Source organism: Heterodontus francisci, chromosome 9, assembly GCF_036365525.1.
Source record: "Heterodontus francisci isolate sHetFra1 chromosome 9, sHetFra1.hap1, whole genome shotgun sequence".
Taxonomy (NCBI): Eukaryota; Metazoa; Chordata; class Chondrichthyes; order Heterodontiformes; family Heterodontidae; genus Heterodontus; species Heterodontus francisci.
Window position 1 is genome coordinate 107,079,811 of NC_090379.1, and position 22,188 is coordinate 107,101,998.

The 22,188-nt window shown below is 46.0% G+C and overlaps 1 protein-coding gene across 3 annotated transcripts in view; it reads right to left on the reverse strand.

Annotated features, from left to right (window-relative positions):
- The window catches only part of rad51b (RAD51 paralog B), a 694,153-nt gene that overhangs the window by 514,555 nt on the left and 157,410 nt on the right, over positions 1–22,188 (reverse strand). The gene's annotated exons all lie outside the window — the stretch shown is intronic.

Sequence of the window (22,188 nt, forward strand, 5' to 3'; positions counted from 1 at the left end):
AGGCCACGGGATTAAAAGCAAACTACCAAAAGCAAACAAAACAGAGACCTATTTAAATTGGCTGCGAACTGAAAAGTACAAGTTCTTAGCAATTCAGAGCCCATGGAAAGGTACGCAGAAAGGCTGTTGCCATGGCTGTATTCAAGGACATCACTGCTCAGGAAGATATGTAGTTCAATTCCTCACATTCTCCTAACAACTTGCATTTATATAGCACCTTTAATGTAGTAAAAGGTCTCAAGGTGCTTCACAGGAGTGTCAAACAAAACATGACACCAAGCCAGATAAAAAGATATTAGATTAGATTAGATTAGAGATACAGCACTGAAACAGGCCCTTCGGCCCACCGAGTCTGTGCCGAACATCAACCACCCATTTATACTAATCCTACATTCCTGCCAAACATCCCCACCTGTCTCTATATTTCCCTACCACCTACCTATACTAGTGACAATTTATAATGGCCAATTTACCTATCAACCTGCAAGTCTTTTGGCTTGTGGGAGGAAACCGGAGCTCCCGGAGAAAACCCACGCAGACACAGGGAGAACTTGCAAACTCCACACAGGCAGTACCCGGAATCGAACCCGGGTCCCTGGAGCTGTGAGGCTGCGGTGCTAACCACTGCGCCACTGTGCCGCCAAGTGACCAATAGTTTGATCAAAGAAGTAGGTTTCAAGGAGCATCTGAAAGTGGGAGAGAGTGGCAGAGAGGTTTAGAGAGTGAATTCCAGAGCTTAGGGCCTAGGCAGCTGAAGCCAATAGTGGAGCGATTAAAATCAGGGATGCACAAGAGGCCAGAATTGGAGCAATGCAGATATCTCAGAGAATTGCAGAGCTGGAGGAGGTTACAGAGATAGGGAGGGGCAAGGTCATGGAGGAATTTAAAAACAAGGGTTAGAATATTATGTATGAGGGGTGGCCAGACTGGAAACTAATGTAGGTCAGCGAGCATAGGGGTGATAGGTGAGCAGGACTTGATACAAGTTATGACACAGGCAGCAGAGTTTTAGATAAGCTCAAGTTTACGCAAGGTGGGAGGCCGGCCAAGAGAGTGTTGGAATAGTCAAGTCTAGAGGCAACAAAGAGAAGGATAAGACCCACAAAACTAAAAGTGTATCTGCTGCCAAGGAACAAAGAGGGACTGATCCTCTGTATTAAAAGAACAGCAAAGAGAGGCAGAACTGTGCTTGCCGTTGTCTGCACTAGGATAATAGAATCTGAAAAATAACCAGAAACCACCATTCAGTTAAGCCTTCCTGACCCCCGGGGCTCCACTCCCCACTAAGTAAAGCTATTTCACCCCAACTGTCTCCTGTTGATGAGAAGGGTGGGCCAATGTTTCAAGCCCACTAATACTTCTTATTCCTCTTTGCACAAAGCACTTTTAAGTTCCAATATGAGCTGTCGCAGAGCTGTGACACGATTCAGTACAGCAACTTCGGTTACCAGGTACCCGTTATTGGTAAAAGAACGCTGCTAGTATATAAACAGGGACATCAACACAATGCAAATAAGGTTTCTGTCAACAAACTAGCACTCCCTTCTACACTTGGACCGTGCAAAGGCATTGTTACTCCCCAACCGCATTCAGACCATGCAAAGCTGTTGCTTTCCCACTGCAGTCACGCTCTGCAAAGCTGTATCCCTGCCGCAGTCGTACTCTGCAAAGCTGTATCCCCGCTGCAGTCACACTCTGCAAAGCTGCTCCCTCCCTCCCCCACCCCACTGCCAACCTCCACGACCTCTTATTTTGGGGATTAATCTATTACATGCAGGAGGTGAAGTGTAAAACCAAGTGGGTGGGGGAAATCCATAACCCCTACAGGAAAATTAAGGTAAGGCCCACAGCAATTCACAGACTGTACAGAAATGTCTCAGACACTACATTCCTAAAATCCAGAATCAAATTTCTGCTGAAATTTGAGATAACACTGAGAAAATGGCAGTGCTTAAAAACATTGGTTTTAATAAGTTTGGAGATTGGTCCCTTCTCGTGTTGTTTCAAAACATAACAAAATCTGGCACAGACCTCCAACATAATTCTGTTTTAAATTTATTTATGACTCCTTTAACCAGATAGAAGTATTTGATTTACAGCCCCATTATCAGACCTACATTACATCAGGGCACAGGAACAGGCTCTAGTTCACCAATAGGGGAGGCAGTGAGGCTAGTTGTCCTGCCAACTCCATCGAGCTCTGGCTGGCTGCACACTTGTGTCATATTCCCCACCATCCACAGTGCCCGGTCACTCAAAAAGACTTGTCAGAGCACAGCAAAGCGTGAGGAAGGCCCCTTTTTCTCCTGATGGCTTCCGCTCCTTGCTGTAGGGTGTGTTCCACAGGTGCCCAGGCAGACAGGCCTTCAGTGTCCCACTCAAGTGCTCATCCTTTCTGTGTGAATCTGGATGATGAATGTGCAGAAATTATTCAAATGAGCTAGCATCACTGCTCACTGGCTCAGTCAGCATCAGATGTGGCTCAGCGGGTGTAGCACTTTTATCACTGAATCAGAAGGTAATGGATTCAAGTCCCACTCTAGAGACTTGGGCACATATTCCAGGCTCACTCCAGTGCAGTACTGAGGGAATGCCACACTGTCGGAGTTGCCAACTTTTGGATTAGATGATAAGTAGGTGGATGGAAAAGATCATATGGCACTATTCAAAGAAGAGCATGGGAGTTCTCCCAGGTCAATATTTAACATTCAACATAATTAAATCACATTATCTATTCTTTATCACGTTGCTGTTTGTGGGACCTTGCTGTGCACAAAATGGCTGCCGCGTTTCCTACATTACAACAGTGACTTCAAAAAATATGTCTTTGGTTAGAAAGTGCTTTGGGTTGTCCTGAGGTCATGAAAGGTGCTATGTAAATGCAAGTCTTTCTTTCTCTCTCTCCCAGGACATATTAGGCAGTGATCAGGAGCAAAACGTTTCATTAACTTTCCTCTCTCTAATTCGAGGGTGATGAGGCCAAGTGACTGAGACCAGCTGACTAGGCACACCATTGGGATTGAATCTGGGATCTTCCTGCTCTGTGCGAGTCTGCTTCTTTCTGCCCCCACTGTATACCTTCCTCCAATCCGAAAAACAACTGTTCACCACTACTCTCTCTTTCCTGACACTCAGCCAACTTTGTATCCATGCTGCCACTGTCCCTTTCATTCTATTGGCTTCAACTTTGCTGACAAGCCTGTTAAGTGGCACTTTATCAAACGGCTTTTGGAAGTCCACGTACACCACATCAACTGCACTACCCCTCTTCAACCCTCTCCATTACCTCATCAAAAAACTCGATCAAACTAAACACAATTTGCCCTTAACAACTCTGCTGGCTTTCCTTATTTAATCCACATATGTCCAAGTGACTTAATTTTATCCCATATTATTTTTTCTAAAAACTTTCCCAGTGAAGAATGATGAAAAAGAAGATCTGTAGAATCATACAGCACAGAAGGAGGCAATTCAGCCCGTCCTGTCTGTGCTAGCTCTTCACAAGAGCTATTCAATTTGCCCAGCCCTCTGTGATGCTTTCAGGACTGGAGTGAGGTTTAGCAGAGTTTAGTAAGAAATATGAGGCATAGACTGAATCAGAGGCAGCATGCTGTTGAACCTGATAGAGTCTTCTTTATTCTATTTTACTTTCACTTTCTCTTTCAGCTCCCTCTGCTGGTTCATGTATGCATGGTAGCCTCAAGTGAACAATATGTACAATGCAATTCTCAAAACACTACACCCTCCTGCTCCTTCCACATAGCCCTGAAAATCTTGCCTTTTTAAGCTGAGATTCAGTCTAACCTATTTCTGAGTGATATGTAGACCTTTGCTTAGCTTTTCCTGTGAGGCGTGGTTTTTAATGTTTAGTGCAGCAAGTCCAGGTAACGAATGCAAGCATGGGCCACCATGAACAAACAGTTGCATTTTGCACAGTATTTGAAGCCTTTAGCAGATGTTGGTGATGACACACTGATCCAGCCACGGAGGCACTTTGTTTTTGATAGGGCTGAAGCATTGCATGGGTCAGTGCTGAAGAGACTTCTACATGACCACAGCCCAGCGGGAGCACTCTGTGGACTGAGTGTAGAATTCCAGTTTGTAGCTCAGCCCCTTGGGTACCAATGCTCTCATTTGTTTTTGTCTGCCTTATTTGTTCTTTAAATGGCCATCTAAGAAGCACTGGATCGGTTTCTTGTATTATCACAAGATGTAACAGAATAACTTTTCTTTCTCTTGTACATTTGCCCTGAGAATCATAGAATAATACAGCACAGGAGGTGGTCATTTGTCACAATGTATCTGTGCCAGCTCTTTGAAAGAGCTATCCAACTTGTCCCACTCCCTTGTTCTTTCCCCATACCCCTGCAAATCTTACTTTTCAAGTATATATTCAAATCCCTTTTGAAAGTTACAATTGAATCTGCTTCCACCACCCTTTCAGGCAATGCATTCAACATTATAACAACTCAATACATGAGAAAAAGATTCCTCCTCATTTTCCCAGTTCTTCTGCCTATTATCTTAAATCTGTGTCCTCTGGTTATCGACCCTCCTGCCAGCGGAAACCATTTCTCCCTATCTTACTCTATCAAAACCCTTCGTGATTTTGTACGCCTCTATTAAGACTCCCTTTCACCTTCCCTGCTGTATGGAGAATAATCCCAGCTTTTCTAGTCTCTCCACAAAACTGAAGTCCCGCATTCCTTGAAATGCAGCCTAATAGTAGATGTCCTGGAGGCTTGGCAGCTGGTGGTAGCTCCAGAGGTGGTTGGGAAAATTGAAAATGCCACACAAATATCCAGCCAGGCTGGCACAGAATGCTTGGATATACTATCGTCACTCTAACCTAACCTACTACTATGGAGACTGGAAGCTTTAGCCCACATTTGTGCCTTGAGAGGGTCAATCTGAGAAACAAAGAGGCTTGCATAGGTAAAAACATTATGGGGCGATGTACCAGTCCTGGAATTCTGTACGATGCAGGAATAGGAGGCCACTTTCAGATTAGCCTACCAGTCATGTCATGACAACGTCTTCATGTACACAGTCAGCACGCGTTTTTTTTCTTCATTCACGAGATGTAGGCACGGCTGGCAAGGAAAGCATTTCTTGGTCATTGTTAATTGCCCTTAAGGTGGTGATGGTGAGCCACCGTCTTGTACTGCTGCAGTCCATGTGATGTCGGTACACCCACAGTGCTGTTAGGAAAGGAGTTCAGGTTTTTGACCCAGTGACAGTGAAGGAATGGCAATATATTCCTAACTCAGGATGGGGTGTGACTTGGAGGGGAACTTGCAGGTGGTGGTGTTCCCATATGTCTGCTGCCCTTGTTCTTCGAGGTGGTTGAAGAAGGTGCTATCGATGGAGCCTTGGCAAGTTGCTGCAGTACATCTTATATGGTACACATTGCTGACACGCTGTGCAGTGATAAAGGAAGTGAATGTTTGAGATGGTGGTTAGGGTACTGATCAAGTGGGCTGCTTTGTCCTGGATGGTGCTGAGCTTCTAGAGTGTTGTTGGAGCCGCACTCATCCAGGCAAGTGGAGAGTATTCCATCACACTCCTGACTTGTGCCTTGCAGATGGTGGACAGGCTTTGAGGAGTCAGCAGTAAATTACTTGCTGCAGAATTCCCAGCCTCTGAACCTGCTCTTGTAACCACAGTATTTATATGGCTGCTCCAGTTACGTTTCTGGTCAATGGTAACCCCAGGATGTTGATAGTGGGGGATTCAGTGATGGTGATGCATTTGAATGTCGTGGGGAGGTGGTTAGATTCTCTCTTGTTGGAGGTGGTCATTGCCTGACACTTGTGTGGCGCGAATGTTACTTGCCACTTATCAGCCCAAGTCTGAATATTGTCTCGATCGTGCTGCATGAGGGCACGGACTGCTTCAATATCTGAGAAGTTGTAAATGGAACTGAACACTGCAATTATAAGTGAGCATCCCCACTTTGACCTTATGATGGAAGTAAGGTCATTGATGAAGCAGCTAAGATGGTTGAGCCAAGGACACTGGCCTGAGGAACCACCGCAGCGATGTCCTGGGGCTGAAATGATTGGCCGCCAACAACCATTTTCCTTTGTGCTAGGTATGATTCCAACCAGTGGAAAGTTTTCTCCCTGATTCCCATTGACTTCAATTTTAATGGGGGTCCTTGACACCACACTCAATCAAATGCTGCCTTGATATCAAAGGCAGTCACTTTCACCTCACCACTGAAATTGAGCTCTTTGCCCATGTTTGGACCAAGGCTGTAACAACATCTGGAGCCAAGTAGTCCTAGTGGAAACCAAACTGAGCATTGGTGAGAAGGTTATTGCTGAGTAAGTGCAACTTGATAGCACTATTGACGACACCTTCCATTACTCTGCTGATGATTGTGTCTAGACTGATGGGGCAGTAATTGGCCTGGTTGGATTTGTCCTGCTTTTTGTGGGCAGGACATACCTGGGCAATTTTCCATTGTCGGGTAGATGCCAGTGTCAGCTGTACTGGAACAGCTTGGCTGGGGACGCAGCTAGTTCTGGAGCACAAGTCTTCAGCACTACAGAGGAAGGGATGCTATTGGGGTCCAGAGCCTTTGCTGTATCCAGTGCCTTCAGCTGTTTCTTGATAATCACACAGTGTGAATCAAATTGGTTGTAGATTGTCTTCTGTGATGCTGGGGACCTCAGGAGGAGGCTGAGTTAGATCATTCACTCAGCACTTCTGGCTGAAGAAGATTGCAAACACTTCAGCCTTGTCCTTTGCATTGATGCGCTGTGATCCATCATCATTGATGATGGGGCTGTTCATTGAGCCTCTTCTTCCTGTTAGTTGCTTAATTGTCCAGCACTGTTCATGACTGGATGTGGTGGGAGTGCAGAGCTTTGATCTGATCCATAGGTTGTGGGATCACTTGGCTTTCTTTATAATATGCTGCTTCCACTGTTTAGCAATCATGTAGTCCTGTGTTGTTGCTTCACTGGGTTGGCACTTCATTTTTAGGTATGCCTGTGCTTCTCCCAGCATTCTGTCCTGCACTCCTCATTGAACCAGGCTTGATTCCCCTGGCTTGGTAGTAATAGTAGAGTGAAGAATATGCCGGGCTATAAGGCTACAGATTCTGCTGCTGCTGATGGCCCATAATGCTTCATGGATGCCCAGTTTTGAGCTGCTAGGTCTGTTCTGAATTATTCCTATTTAACACAGTAATAATGCCACAGAACACAATGGAACATATCCTCAGTGTATAGATGGAACTTCATTTTCACAAGGACTTGCACTGACTCACTCCTACCAATACTGCCATGGACAGATGCATTTACCACAGGTAGATTGAGGATGAGGTCAAGTGGGTTTTGACTCATGTTGGTTCTTTCACCACCTGCTGCAGGCCCAGTCTGGCAAATAAATCCTTCATGACCCGGCCAGCTGGGTCAGTAGTGGTGCTACTGAGCCACTCTTGGTGAAGAATACTGAAGTCCCCCAACCAGAGTATATTCTGTGCCCTTGCCACCCTTAGTTCTTCTTCCAAGTGGGGTTCAACATCAAGGAGCATTGATTCATCAGCTGAGTAAGGGTAGTAGCTGGTAATCAGTAGGAGATTTCCTTACCCATGTTTGACCTGATGCCATGAGACGTCATGGGGTCTGGAGTCAGTGCTGAGGACTCCTAGGGCTACTCCCTCCAGACTGTATACCATTGTGCCGGCAGCTCTTGGGATGGTGATGAAGGAATCTGGGACATTGGCTCTTAGGTATGATTCAGTGAGGTTGTTGCTTGACTGGTCTGTGGGACAGCTCTCCCAATTTTTGCACAAGTCCCAATTTGTTGCTGAGGAGAATTTTGCAGGGTCAACTGGCTTAGTGTCTCTTTGTCACGTCTGGTGCCTAGGTCGCTGCCAAGAGGTCCATCTGGTTTTATTCTCATTCAACTTTTCTGTAGCGGTTTTGATACAACTGAATGGCTTGCCAGGCCATTTCAGAGGAAACTTAAGACTTAACCACATTGTGAGAGTCTGGAGTCATACATAGGCCAGACCAGGTAAGGACGGCAGATTTCCTTCCCTAAACCACATTACCAGATGGCAATTTGGTAGTTTCATAGTCATCATTACTGAGACTAGCTTTTTATTCCAGATTTATTTAATTAATTTAATTTAAATTATCCCAGTTGTCATGGTGGGATTTGAACTCATGGGCTGACTTTTATGTACCTGCCGCAGGGAGAGGTGGTGGGTGGAAAAATGGCAGTCCGCACGCCAGCAATGTCATCACCTGCCTACGCGCAGGCGCCGGTGCCATTTTTAAAGCCCTGTCGGCTAATTTAAATTTTTTAAGTTATACCCAACCCCCCCACTGTACTGTTTAAAAATCTGCCATCCTTTACCACCCCCATCAACAACAAAATTCATTATTAGCCCTCTTCACCCACCCCCCCACCCCCAAAGCACTTACCTTCCACACTTGACCTTCCCCCCCAACCCCCCACCAAAACTGAACGGTGCACAGGTCACCCCTTCCCACCATCCCCTACACTAATGCTGTAAATTTGACCCCGTTCCACCCACACTAAAAATCTTGTTAACCCCTTCCCCACCACTGTGGTGCCTGCTTTCCCCAGATGGGAAAGTGAAAGTGTCAGTTGCCACTCAGAAGATCGTGGCCCGACAGTAAGATTGGAGTCAATTTTAGTTAAATGTATGCATTCTGCTAATTTGAATATTTTAATCTGGGTCCCATCGCCCAGCAGTGGGGGGGGGGGGGGGGGGGGCCACCACGGAGCCTCGCCGCCGCTGGGAAGATCGGGCCCAGCCCTCCTGGCGTCCGGCTCCGTGGCGGGCCACTGCTGGAATGATCTTCCCCCGCCACGAAGCCAGATATCAGGAGCTTTGTAAAATCTTGGCCTATGTCGCTGGAGCATTAGTCTAGGCCTTAAGATTACTACAGCAGTAACATAACCACTAAGCTACCAGTCTAGAGACCAATTAAGCTCACAGCACTCCTGTGTATGAAGAACACAAAATCATCACGACTGGGGAATTGATGTACCTCATTTATTTTTATTATTGTTCTAGTTTGTACAGTTATACATAGCATTTACAGCACAGAAACAGGCCATTTGGCCCAGCAGGTCTGTGCTGGTTTTGGTACTCCACTTGAGCTTCCTTCCAACCTACTCCATCTACCCCATCAGTATATCCTTCTATTCCTTCCTTCCTCTAGATTCCCTTAAACGCATCTACGCTTTCTTTTTATTCTTTCATGGGATGTGGGCGTTGCTGGCAAGGCCAGCACTTATTCCCCATCCCTAATTGCCCTTGACAAGTGAGTGATTTCTAGGCCATGTCAGAGGGTAGTTAAGAGTCAACTACATTGCTGTGGGTCTGGAATCACATGCAGGCCAGACCAGGTAAGGACGGCAGAGGACATTAGTGAACCAGATGGATTTTTAAGACAATCGACAATAGTTTCATGGTCACCATTCCTGAGACTAGCTTTTTAATTCCAGATTTAGTAATTGAATTTAAATTCTACCAGCTGTCATGGTGGGATTTAAATCCATTTCCCCAGAGCATTAGCCTGGGTCTCTAGATTGCTAGTCCACTACATTAACACACGCCACCACCTCCCCAGTGGTCTTAGCTTAAGTTGGATTGTTACAAAAGTCTTTTAATGATTTGTTCTGCACAGGGTCGACACCTGACACTGCTGGTCTGGGCCACTCCTCAGTCTGCAACGAGCCACACTTCATTTGTATTTGTGGAACGCGCCATATTTCAGGATTTCATTCTTCCACCCGAGCAATCTCAAGACTTCGGCTCACTCTGAATCAAGGACACTGATTGCTGTGCGGAGTGGGATTCTCACCCAAAATCCACACTTTCCAGCAGGGGATCACTAAATGAACATCGGAAAAGGGAATTTGGCAGGTTTCCCACCCACCCCCAACCATACCCCTAGCCTCGAGGCACTGAGGCCCATTGTATCAACTCTACTGTCCGCCCAGCTAAGACCAGTTGATTCAGCAGCACAGACTGGGTATCAGATTACAAAGACAGATTCGCATTTCCATAGTGCCTTGCGTGACCTCAGGGCATTCCAAAACGCTTTACAGCCCATGACCTACTTTTGAAGCGTAGTCACTGCTTTAATGGAGCAAACCCTGCAAGGAATTTGAGCACAGTAAGCTCCCACAAATACAGCAATGCGATATTAACCAGATAATCTGTTTCAGTGATGTTGGTTGGCCAGGACATAAGGCATTATATTCACTCAATAGACCACCAAGAAAGCTAACATTATTTACAGACAGAAACATTTTACTGAAAGGCTGATCACACAAACTTTAATTTTTGAAAGATGCCCATGGTGGTGGAAAGTTAGGAGGGATTAGGTGAATTTTTTTTTGCTAAGCATAGGGTTGTCAGGGCAGGGGAGATAAAACCAAAAAACAGTGCTGGATAATAGCTTTTAAAGAGACATAAATGGAGAAAAGTTTAAAAAGGAATAGGGAAAGAGCAGGGGAATAGGATTAAGTCGATACCTCTGTGAGTGCCAGCACAGGTGCAACAGAATCTCCACCTGTGTTGTAAACATCAATCAATTTTTTCAAGCACACAAAGGGTTAAGACTGATAGTATCTTTAAATTTGGAGTCCACTTCAGATCTTTATCTTTTCCAACCACAGCTCACGGATTAGGAGGACACTAATGCTACAGAATCCTTCCTGTGTGTTCCAGCACATTTCTGAGGTGGTTTTACAGTGGGGGACAAAGTGGAGAGCAGTGAGAGAGGATGTTGTGTGAATCCGATTGTTTGGGGCCTACAAAAGGGACAGTGTCTCTCCGAGTAGGCTTTGGGAAACTTCCTGGCTCTTTTTGGCTGCTATAATGCAGCCTCTCACACAAAACATCTGTTCATTCTCCCATTCACCAAGGGGGTGGAGGAGGGGGAAAGTGATTCTCCTTTAACACCTTCAGGCCCGAAGGAATAGTTCTGCACTGTTTCTAAAACATGAATCATAGGAGGGAGGTGCCTTTGTGCCACGGTACAACCTATGGACCATGCTCCCTTTTCAGGCAGGGTGGGGGGAGTGTCACGGAGTGGTCTCCCGAGTGATACCCCCAGCAGAAGGGTCAACAAAGCTGCTGCCCCAGGGTCTCAAGCAGGACCTACTCCGCCTCCTATATCTTGTGTTCTTACAAATTAGTTTTATCTTAAGTCTCCCTTAAAAGATCTATCTCGTCTGTAACATGCCATCCTGTTTGCACGTAAAGACAGACTTTCATTTATATAGCACCTTTCATAACCTCAAGACGTCCCAAAATGCTTTACAGACAACAAAGTATTATTTGCACTGTTGTAATGTAGGAAATGCAGCAGTCAACTTATGCACAGCCTCGGGAGGTGGTGGCGTAGTGGTCATGTCACTGAACTAGTAATCCAGAGCCCAGAAATATGAATTCAATTAATAAATCTGGAATTAAAAAGCTTGTCTAATGATGACCATGAAACCATTGTCGATTGTTGTAAAAAACCATCTGGTTCTTTACTAATGTCCTTTAGGGAAGGAAATCGGCCATCCTGACCTGGTCTGGTCTACATGTGACTCCAGACAATGTGGTTGGCTCTTAACATGCCCTCTGAAATGGCCTAGCAAGCCATTCAATTCAAGGGCAATCAGGGATGGGCAATAAATGCTGGCCTAGCCAGCAATGCCCAAATCCCACGAATGAATATTAAAAAATAAAGCTCTCACAAACAGCAATGTAATAATGATCAGCTAATCTGTTTTAGTGCTGTCAGTTGAAGGATAAATATTGGCTAGGACACTGGGAAGAATACCCTATTTTTTGAATAGTGCCATGGGATCTTTTACATTGGCCTAAGAGAGCAAATGGGGACTGAGTTTAACACCTCATATAAAAGATAGCACCTCTGACACAAAGCAGCTTTATGCAGAGTCTCCCTTAAAGGGCCTATCTGGTGTTTAACAGACCATCTACGTTGCATCAAATTGTATTTCCTTGCCAAGTTTCCACAATCTCCTGCTCTGCTGTGCTTTTTGTTCATTTTCACTATTCTTAAATGATTTATATCTAAACTCCCAGTTCTCTGATTCTTTGTATCTATTTTTTGCTGCCATCAGGCTGATTCTGAGCTTCTTGCTTACCCTCTGTAATTTTAGTAATATTATTTCTACTCCTCATATATCCCTGAACGTATATTTAGTTTCCTCCTTGTATTGCTTCCCACTTAATCCCCACACCCACAACTCTTCTCTTCAGCTCAAAGATTTTTCTGAAGTATTGCACATCTGTTTCTCTTGGCCTTTAATATAATATCAAATGTTAACTCTACATTGTCAGTGCAGCCCGGGGCGAACTCACTCCCAGTTTTGTAATCACTGCGGGCGGAATACTAACATAACTCTCAATTTTACTTTGTTCAGAATCGCTCACTATTTAGCTCTGTGAGTGAGCAAGAGTGTGAGTGGAACATGAGCATGAACGAGTAGGCAAATCCGTGTGCTTCTGAGTGTGTACAACTGTGCACTCGAGTGTGAGTGGGTGTGTGTGAGTGAGTGTGTGTGCGCATGCTGCCTGCAAGACTGCTGACAGGGACTGTCCTGAAACTGCACTATTGAGCAGTCGACGGGTGATGGAGGCAGATTAAAAGGAGTGAAGATAATAAGCTGTGGCACACCTTTTTTGATGTCACCCACCCACCTTCCTGTATTTATGGTTTCCTTTCTCTCAAACTTCATATTTTCTATCAGCTTTTCGCTTCACTTTCATAAAGGAAAGTCCCAGATTCTAACACTATTCTGGGCTGAGGTCGCTGTTCTCAGCCCCCAACGTGATGACGAAGCTGCTCTAATAGGCCTGCGAAGGTTCGGATGCTTTATCTCTAACTTGCGACCCCTTGCTGGAAAGTATGTTATTGACATGGTGAGAGGGTAAAGTCTAGCACATCTGTGATGCTTCCTATGGTTGAAGAGACTTCTGCCAGTTAATATGCAAGCATGAAGAAAGAGCACAGGAGTGACAAATAGTGGCCATCTGGTACCGTTTAACCACACCCAGGAAGGTTCCGAGACCTTTGTGAGATGAGAAAACAGGAAGAAACTCTTCCCCAAATGCACAGAATGAGATCTGTCTGTTCACAAACACTTGTTTTATATACAAAGAGAAGGAGCACCAAGCAGTGGGGATGGAGATGGCCAAAAGCATGGTTTTGAGGCTGCTTTTAACGATGGCATGAGAAGGAGCAAGGTGAAGGAATTCAAGGAGGGGTTCCAGAGACTAAAATCAAAGCTGTAGAGGGGATAAGGGTTACAATAACATAGGAGCACTGAAGGCACAGGCTGGAACATAGAGCTGGAGTGGGGTGACAGAGGTAGAGTTAGGCAGGGAGCTATGGAGAGACTTGCAAACATGAATGAGGATTTTGAATTCAATGCATAAGAGCAGGGAGCCAATGGAAGTCAGCAAGGGCAGAGGGTGTTGGGTGAATGCATGCTAAATGCGTAAAGATTCAGGTGGCAGTGTCGTACAAGTTGCAGAGGGGGAGCTCAAGAGGCCAGCAATAAGGGTACTGAGGTCAACTCTGGAGGTATCAACAGTTCAATTCAAAGTGAATGTTTAGAAATCATCTCAAAGTTGGGCCTAATATTTGTACCTGTTATCACTCAGTTTATTCTTTGCATTCATTCCCATTAATATATTCTTTGCATTCACTCCCATTAATATATTCTTTGCATTCACTCCCATTAATATATTCTACACAATACTACAACTAGAATGCTATTCAGAGGTAAGGGAAGGGAGCTTTAATCTGCTGTAGCTCATCCTGTACCTTTCCTGGGAGTATTTGATGGGATAATGAAGAGGGAGATTTACTCTGTATCTAACCTGTTTTTTTTTCCTTTTCTTAAATTTAATAACTTCGATGGGAGAACATTTATGCTTTCACAGCAAATTTGCGCATGGTGTACAGACGCTCTTTTGTTTGCTGTTTCTTGGTCTTCAAACTCTCCTCATATTTGTTTAGTCGACAACCCATGGCACATATCTAACTTGTGCTATACCTGCCCTGGGAGTGTTTGGTGGGGCAGTGTAGAGGAAGCTTTACGCTGTATCTAACCAGTGCTGTAATCACCAGATTGCTGTGCCACTGTAAAACGGTCTTTATTCTGTATCAAATTCATTTTGTACTAACTAGCAAGTGTTAGGTATGGCTATGTACAGGGAGTTTTATGTATAACCAGTACTGTACCTGAAATGTAAGTGTGTAATGGGGCAGTGTAAAAGGAGATTTACTCATACTGTGATTAACTGCAAGTGCTTGATGCTGGCACTCATTGTGTTCTGATTTTATCTAAATAAGTACAAAAATTAATTCCAAAAACATTTAACAAAAAATAAAACAAATGCAGACGTGCGTGAACCCACAGTCTTGAAGTTAGAACTGCTAGGAAATTAGTGACATCTATGGCAGGTAATCAGTACTACAAGCAGGTGAATGAATGCAGTTTGATTTCAGTATGAGATTACAAGACAAAGTGAGAAAAATGTGCCCAAAGGTTCAGTGTAAATCAGACTGCGCAAAGAAAACAGTCTATTTACAGAGAATTATACAGCACAGAAGGATACATTTCAACCCAACATGCCTGTGCCAGCTCTTTGAAAGAGTTATCCAATTGGTCTCACTCCCCTGCTCTTTCCCAATAGCCCTGCAAATTTTTCCTCGTCGATTATATCTCCAATTCTCCTTTGGTAGTGCATAACAACTCACTGCATTAAAATAAAATGCTCATCCTCTGCCCCTGGTTCTTTTGCCAATTATCTTAAATCTGTGTCCTCTTGTTACCGACCCTTCTGTCAATGGAAACAGTTTCTCCCTATCAAAATATGCTTTTAACGCAAAAAAAATTCACAAAGGTGTAATCTGAAAATAAACCCACCAAATTCTGGATGTAATGGATCCCTCAGTGCAGGAGAACAGTAGATACATTAGCATGTATAGCTGTGACGTAACTGCAGGACTGAGAGACCAGCCAACCTGGCCATTTTCTCTCGAGAGATATGTGCTCTCCAACAGGTTGTACAAAGCCATCCACATCATAAAGATCTAGGTTCAACCACAAGGTCTGTGTATAGTGAACTAATCACAGTTGAGTGAACAACTATTATTAGCACTCAGCAAAAAATTATGAATCTATAGAGCACCTTCCAAATTATCTCAACACACTTAGTGATAATAAACTCCAGGGCTCTTGCCCCATCAATGGCTCATATTGAAGAATGCCTGACTGACTTACACCAAAGATCACCCCTAGTTGTTGGATAGCCCACTGACACTTCAGAACAATAGGTGCCCAAGTGAGGTGTGTTTGTGCTCCTGAATGATCACCAAACCACGAAGCTGGATCAAGAAGGTCTGGAGAGAAAGTTGGAGGAGTGAAAAGTGGTGTAGTTGTCCTGTGGTTATCTGCAGCTGGGAGAGACAGCGAGTCTGTTCAACCCACCAGTGACGTGGTCATGAAGTGCCATGCAGCGGCAGAATCCAGTCTCAATTCCTATTCCACTGAGCATTTACATTGAGCAGAGGTGATCAGCCAACTCTCAGTAGTGAGGAGAGATTATCAGGAGGATTGGGTTGACCTTTCCCAGGCTTCGCCTGTTAGCCCACCCCAGGAGCTGGCTGTTAGCAACATTCCCAGGTGGAGGCCTGGGAAAGGGTGGCCTGTCTTCAAATAGGAAGTAGAGCAAGTCACACCATACATTTCGAGGAGCTAAGATTGCTTGTTGCATTCAGCTGGAAGCCTCCTGCACTGGAATCTCACAATTGCAATCAGATCCTCCATTTCCTTTTCAACAATTTTCATTTACATAGCACCTTTAATATGGCAAAACATCCCAAAACAGTGCGCAGGAGTGATCATAAAACAAAATTTGACACTGTGTCGCATAAGGAGGTATTAGGATAAGTGACAGGTCACAAAGGTAGATTGTAAGAAGCAACTTAAAGGAGAGGGGTGGAGAGGTTTAGGGAGGAAATTCCAGAGTTTAGGACCCAGGCAGCTGAGGCACAGCCACCAGTAGTGGAGCAATTAAAATCACCTTACCTGACAGGGGATCGACCATGATCGGTGGGCTTTGATCCCACAGGTACTGTTCTTGTGTTTTTGGGGGGTTTTTTGGCAGGAATTTCAGCGCCATTTTTACTCTTTGGGATTGGCGATCCACTGTGGTTGTTGTTTTCCTGTTGGTAGGGGTTTTAGTACCTGTCCCAGGAAAGCTTCAAGCAAAAAACGGCTGCAACCAACACCAGAGCTCCAGGCCAGGGGGTGCACAACACCATTAGGCAGGCGGTGAAAGATAATGAAGGTGGTGCACCCATCAACCGTGCCTTCTTCATTAAGAAAATCCTGATCAAATGATGTGGATTCCAAGCTGCAGACATCTTCTGCCTGCAGGACTTCCCCAGCAGTGGATATTTCGCCATGATGTTCAAGAATGTGACGGGATGCATCATGTTCCTGAAGGTGTTCAAGGAGAAGGGAAACCAGGCGCTACTGTCCATCCTCATGGTGGAGCCGCTCTTCACACTGCCGTCGCAACGGAACTGGCTGGTGACAATCCACCTTTACAACCCCCATGTTCCAGTCGTGGACGAGCTCACCTTCCTCGCCAGGTACGTCGAGGTGGCAGCACCGAGGTCAAGGACCTCTTTGGGATTTGGACCAGCAAATGGCAGGTCAAGGGCACCTTGAAGATCAACGCCTACAGAGCCATCACCCATCCTCCCTCCAGCTTCGCTATCGGGGGAAGCAGAGGCTTCTTGGTCTATGAGGGGCAGCCCAGAGTTTGTCAGACCTGTGGCAAATCTGGTCACATAGCGGCCAACTGCAGCACAGTCATCTGCAAAAACTGCAAACAGGAAGGTCATCACACAAAGGACTGTAAGCAGAGTAAGTGCTGCAACCTGTGTGGTGGGGCAGGCCACCGCTACAAGACCTGCCCCAAGCGCTGCCTCAGTTATGCACAGGCAGCAAGGTCCAAGGAAAGGCTGGACGAAGGAACGTTGAATACTCCTCAGAAAATCTGTCTGAGATGCAGAGGAAAGGGGAGGCAGCTGCAACCAGTGACCCAACACCTACCCCGTGCCCGGAAACTCCTCCTCGACACACAGAATCCATGGAGGAGGAGGCAGCAGTGGGACAATCGGATGAGTGACAAGTGGTCAAAAGGAAAACCAAGAAGCAGCCCCAAAAAATGGAACAGGTCACCACCCAAACCAGTAGCAAGAGGAGATGATGTTGGTCCCACGGGCCATCTATCTGGTCAGGGGGAAATGATTCCCGTTCCTCTGGCCTGGGTATTCTGCTGCGGGGAGGCAACTACACCATCTCCGAAGTTAAGGAGGCGGTGGGTGGTCGCCTCCTCATAGCAGACGTAATGTACGACAATGCTCCGCTCAGGTTAATCAACGTGTATGCCCCGGTCCAATACAGCAGGCGGCTGAGTGTCTTCCAGCAGCTCCCGCTGTTGCTGGCAACGTCCAGGCCGATCATTCTAGGCGGTGACTTCAACTGCGTCATTGATGCAGCTGGACGATCCGGCCGTGAAGACAGCAAACTGGACACCATGTCTAGATTCCAAATGGAGACAGTAAAAAATGCCAAGCTGCAGGGCGTCTTTAGCGACCCTGCAAACGGAATGCAGCGTAGATACACCTGATCAAGACCGGACGGGTCTGCCCATTCCAGGATTGACTTCCTCGGAGTCCCGTGCTTTCACGGTCAGATCCACCACGTCAAGCTGGTGTTCTTCTCTGCCCACTGCCTCCTACTGGCTGACCCGCGGGTTGGCAGGGGCCATGGAAGCTGAATGTAATACTGCTGACCCCAGAGAACATTGAGGAACTCAAAAGGGATTACAAAGGTTGGTGAACCATGAGGGATGATATCTTAGAAGGTTGCTCAACTGAGGCCATATGGATAGAACTTAAAAACAAAAAGGGGGCAATCACTTTGCTGGGAGTGTACTACAGGCTTCCAAACAGTCAGGGAGACATAGAGAAGCAGATATGTAAGCAAATCTCAGACAAGTGTAAAAATAATAGGGTAATAATAGTCGGGGATTCAACTTCCCCAATATTAACTGGGATAGTCTTTGTGCAAAAGGCTTAAAGGGGGCGGAATTCTTAAAGTGCATACAGGAGAGCTTTTTGAGCCAGCATATAGAATGTCCCACAAGAGAAGGGGCGGTACTGGACCTAATCTTAGGGAATGAAGCCAGTCAAGCGGTAGAAGGGTCAGTGTCATTTCGGGGATAGTGACCATAACTCTAAGATTTAAGGTAATTATGGAAAAGAACAAAGATGGACCGGAAATAAAGGTACTGAATTGGGGGAAGGCCAATTTCAATATGATAAAACGGGATCTAGCCAAAGTAGACCGGGAGCAGCTACTTGTAGGAAAGTCTACATCAGACCAGCGGGAGGCATTCAAAAAGGAAATAGTGAGAGTACAGGGCCAACATTTCCCGTAAAGGTGAAGGGAAGGACCAACAAGATCCGGGAACCCTGAATGTCATGGGATATAGAGGATTGGATAAGGGAAAAAAAAGGCTTATGGCAGATTCAGAGGGCTGAAAACAGCGGAGGCCCTAGAGGAGTATAGAAAGTGTGGGGGGGTACTTAAAAAAGTAATTAGGAGAGCGAAGGGGAGCATGAAAAAACACTGGCGAACAAGATAAAGGAAAATCCCAAGGTGTTTTATAAGTATATTAAGGGCAAGAGAATAACCAGGGAAAGAGTAGGGCCCATTAGGGACCAAAGTGGCAATGTGTGTGTGGAGCCGGAGGACATAAGTGAGGTTTTAAATGATTACTTTTCATCTGTGTTCACTATGGAGAAGGATGATGTAGGTGCTGAGATCAGGGAGGGGGACTGTGATATACCTGAACAAATTAGCATTGAAAGGGAGGAGTTATTAGCGGTTTTAGCGGGCTTAAAAGTGGATAAATCTCCAGGTCCAGATGAGATGTATCCTGGGCTGCTATGTGAGGCAAGGGAGAAGATTGCAGGGGCTCTGGCACAAATTTTCAAATCCTCTCTAGCCACAGGAGAGGTACCAGAGGACTGAACGACAGCGAATGTGGTACCGTTATTCAAGAAGGATAGTAGAGATAATCCAGGTAATTACAGGCCAGTGAGTCTGACATCAGTGCTAGGGAAACTATTGGAAAAAATTCTGAGGGACAGAATTAATCTCCACTTGGAGAGGCAGGGATTAATCAGGCATAGTCAGCATGGCTTTGTCAGGGGGAGATTGTGTCTAACAAATTTGATCAAATTTTTCGAGGAGGTGACTAGGTATGTAGATGAGGGTAAAGCAGTTGATGTAGTCTACATGGAGCTCAGTAAGGCTTTTGATAAGCTCCCGCATGGAAGATTGGTCAAGAAGGTAAGAGCCCATGGGATCCAGGGCAATTTGGCAAATTGGATCCAAAATTGGCTTAGTGGCAGGAGGCAGAGGGTGATAGTTGAGGGTTGTTTTTGAGATTGGAAGCCTGCGACCAGTGGTGTACCGCAGGGATCTGTGCTGAGACCCTTGCTGTTTGTAGTTTACATTAATGATTTAGACATGAATATGGGAGGTATGATCAGTAAGCTCGCAGATTACATGGAAATTGGTAGTGTCGTAAACAGTGAGGAGGAAAGCCTTAGATTACAGGATGATATAGATGGGCTGGTCAGATTGACAGTGCAGTGGCAGATGGAATTTAATCCTGAGAAGTGTGAAGTGATGCATTTTGGGAGGACTAACAAGGCAAGGGAATATACAATGGATGGTAGGACCCTAGGAAGTACAGAGGATCAGAGGGACCTTGGTGTACTTTTCCATAGATCACTGAAGGCAGCGGCACAGGTAGATAAGGTGGTTAGGAAAGCATATGGGATACTTGCCTTTATTAGCCGAGGCATAGAATGTAAGAGCAGGAAGTATATGACGGAGCTGTATAAAACGCTAAGTTAGGCCACAGCTGGAGAACTGTGTACAATTCTGGTCGCCACACGATAGGAAGGATGTGTTTACACTTGAGAGGGTGCAGAGGAGATTCACCAGGATGTTGCCTGGGCTGGAGCATTTCAGTTATGAAGAGACACTGGATAGGCTTGGGTTGTTTTCCTTAGAGCAGAGAAGGCTGAGGGGGACCTGAGTGAGGTACACAATATTATGAGGGGCATAGATAGGGTAAATGGGAAGAAACTTTTTCCCTTAGCGGAGGTGTAAATAAACAGGGGGCATAGATTTAAGGTCAGGGGCAGGAGGTTTAGAGAGGATTTGAGGAAACAATTTTTCACCAGAGGGTGGTTGGAATCTGGAACACACTGCCTGAAGGGGTGGTAGAGGCAGGTACCCTCACAACATTTAAGAAGTATTTAGATGAGCACTTGAAACACCATAGTATACAAGGACACGGGCCAAGTTCTGGAAAATGGGATTAGGATAGGTGCTTGATGGCTGGTACGGACACAATGGGCCGAAGGGCCTGTTTCTGTGCTGTATAACTCTATGACTCTCGGGTGCACTGATGGGAAGCGATCAAGGTGAACACCAAGAGGTTCTTTATCCTCAAAGGTATTCAGAAGGTGAGAGAGAGACAGAGGGAAATGTCCTGACTCCAGAAAAGAATGCAGAATCTGCTCCGGCTGCAGTCGTTGGGGGTCGAGGTCAAGGAGGATCTCCAAGATGCGAACAGCCAGCAGGCCTCGCTCTTTGCCACCGAGGCTCCAAGATCATCTTCCAGAGTTCACTCCGTTGAGCAGGATGAGACATGCTCGCATTTCTTCTTCCAAAAGGTACACAGAGCGTATTCTGTGATCAGCAGCCTGAAGGAAGAGGACAGCTCGGTGACGTCATCGCAGTCTGACATACTAAGGATCAGCAAATCATTTTATGCCGAGCTGTACGACGTGAAGCCCACGAACAGCACGGCATCCCAGTCCCTTCCGTCATCTATCACGGAGGTCTTAGATGACAGCATGTGGGAGAGTCTGGACAAACTGCTAACTCTTGACGAGCTGACAAAGGCCTTCAGATCCTTCGAGACGAGTAAAACTCCCAGAAGCGACGGCTTACCAGTTGAGTTGGAGTCGACTCTATGGGACTGGATCGGTCCAGACCTGCTGGAAGTGTACGAGAGTACGCTTCTGGCCGCAACACGTCAGCATCTATGAGGAAAGGCATCATCATCCTCATCTGCAAGCGGAAGGGGGAGAGGGCGAAAATCAGAAATCGGCGGCCCATCTCAAAGTAGACTACAAGATTCTGTCCAAAGTCATTGGCAGTCTGGTCAAGTCTGCTCTGGGGTTGGTGATTCACCCCGCTCAGACCTCCGCTATACCCAGCAGGAAGATCTCTAATAGCCTCGCGCTACTCAGGGATACGATCGCCTATGTACGGGACAGGGAGGTGGACACCTGCCACGTCAGCTTAGACCAGGAGAAGGCTTTTGAAGGGATATCACACACCTACATGATGGACGTGCTTTCCAAAATGGGGTTTGGGGAGGGAATCTGAGTTGGATCCAACTGCTCTACACAAAAACCAGTAGTGCAGTCTCTATCAATGGATGGGAATCAGAAAGTTTCCCGATCAAATCTGGAGTCAGAAAGGGCTGTCCTCTCTCCCCTGTCTTGTTTGTTTGCTATATCGAACCTTTTGCTGAGTCCATCAGGAAGGATGGGGGCATAAGAGTGGTGACAATCCCATTCAGCAGAGGCATTCAGGTCAAAGCCTCCCTGTACATGGACGACGTTGCTATCTTCTGCTCAGATCCGCCATCCGTTCGCAGGCTGAAGAGCATCTGCGACCAGTTCGAACTGGTTTCCAGAGCCAAAGTAAATCGCGGCAAGAGCGAGGCCATGTTCTTTGGGAGCTGGGCTGACCGATCCTTTTTCCCCTTCACCGTCAGGTCAGACTGCCTGAAGGTGCTGGGAATATGGTTCGGAGGGGTCAGGGCATGTGCCAAAATCTGGAAGGAGTGAGTAGCCATGGTACACAATAAACTGAGCATGTGGGAGCAGCATTCTCTCTGCATTGTGGGCAAGAACCTAGTCATCAGGTGCGAGGCACTCACGTTGTTGCTGTACGTGGCGGAGGTCTGGTCCATACCCCACTCCT